Source organism: Mandrillus leucophaeus, unplaced genomic scaffold (genome assembly GCF_000951045.1).
Source record: "Mandrillus leucophaeus isolate KB7577 unplaced genomic scaffold, Mleu.le_1.0 Scaffold69, whole genome shotgun sequence".
Classification (NCBI taxonomy): domain Eukaryota; kingdom Metazoa; phylum Chordata; class Mammalia; order Primates; family Cercopithecidae; genus Mandrillus; species Mandrillus leucophaeus.
Window position 1 is genome coordinate 3,964,993 of NW_012107474.1, and position 1,896 is coordinate 3,966,888.

The window sequence follows — 1,896 nt, forward strand, 5'->3', positions numbered from 1 at the left end:
CAGGTGGAGTCCCAAGCACATGTTCCTAGCTGGGAGGTGGCCGAGAGCCGCAGGGCTTGGCAGGCGCTGCCCACGCTGGCCTGAGAGAAGCAGAGGACAGGACCCTGCAGAGCGGCGGCTGGAGCAGTCCCAAGGGCAGCTGGGCCCCCATTGCCTCAGGAGGGCCCCACAGGGCTCCAGGATGATGGAGACTTGTCCAAGATCCTAGGACCAGCCGGAGACAACCAGGACTGTCCCGTGCCCAGCACACAGCACGTGTGTCTCCTCAGGGTCAGGAGCTTGGGGACAGCCGTCCTCAGAGCTCAGGCTTCCATCCTCCTTTCTGACTTTACTCCTAATCTCCTCACTAAAGACAGCGGTGCACAAGGTAAAATCAGTCTGCAGGGACCAGAGCGGGGCAGAGACTAGAGAACCGGGATGCCTTCAGACGCTGCTAGGGCCAGGCTTTTGGGCCCAGGTGGACCTGCAGGAAATGCTGCCAGAGCTTGCAGGTGTGGCAAGCTTTCCCACCACACACCCGACCTTCCCCTAGAGGTCAGGTGAGTCGTGGAAAAGCATCCCCCAACCCCATGTCTCCTCGGGACAGGGGCTCTAATCACCCATCTCCTGGCCTCCAGTGACCCTGGGCTACCCGGCTCCTGGGGAGCGGGTGTGGCTCTTGGATTGGCAAGTTCTGGAAGAATATTTGATGGGCATGGTTAGGAATCTGCTGCCTGCAGAAAGCTCGTCGGCCCCATCAGCCCTGCCAGTGCTTGAGTTTCTAGATTTACCCAATTCACAACCCAACTTTACCAGGAGATCTCAGGCCACATCCTCGACTTACCCTCACAGGACAAATAGTGACTGTTCGCTCCCTGGGTACTCATGACTTCACTCAGCTTATTCAACTTATCTAATATCTAACGTCTCCAGCACCCAGGTGAGGAAGAGGGGTGTTATTTACTGGGACCCCATGCAGGGACCTTAATATGAATTGCAAATGAAAGGGGAAAACATAAATATCCCAATTGTCTACAAGATGACTCCAGAAATTTCAGTCTGGTAATGATGACAGTGATCCCTAAGAACATTCTAGACCTAATCATTAAGCAGATGGTTTGTAAAGATCTGGAAAATAGTGAAGACTCAAGGAAGCAAGGATTCACTAACATCACTCCCGGTGAGCGTCTCTGGTTTCCTATCTCCATGGACACCTCAGATGGGGCAGCCCCAGGCAGAGCCCATCGCCCCCTCCCTTCCCCCCCCCGGCCTGCATTTCCACGAAGCACGTCACCCCCCACCCACGGATGAGACCTGGCAGTGTCTCCTGGCTCCTCCCCCTGCCTTACCCTCCCCAGTTCCCAGCAGATGCTGTGAGTCCTTCCTCTCCTCTCTCGCCAAAGACCCTTTCCCTTACAGAACTCTGCTGCCCTGCCCCAAGCCCAGTCAAAAGCATCCTCTGCAAAGTGCCCTAGGACAGGACTTCCCAAATTTTAATGTGCATTCAAACACCCTGGGCTCTTAACGAGAATGCAGGGTTTGGTCCCACAGATCCAGGGCAGAGCCTGACACTCTGCATTTCCAACACGCTCCCAGGTGGTGTGGAAGCTGCTGTCCTGGCCCACACACTGGAATAGCGAGGCTGTAGGGGACACACAAACTTGATGGCAGTTCTTCCTCACTTGATCCCAGGGTGGCGGTTCCTCATCCGCTCTGAGTAAAACTGAATTCTCTCCAAGGTCACTTTGCATTTTGACCAGGAAATGCCTTCAGTTCCAAACTCATCTCAACCAGGTCCAATCAAACACGCTGGATATCCGGCAGATCTACCAGAAGCACAGGGCCCAGTCTCCACAGAGCCCGGCCTCCTCACGTTTCCTGGCTTTTGAACTCACTGCGCCTGCAGTCTAGAGTGTT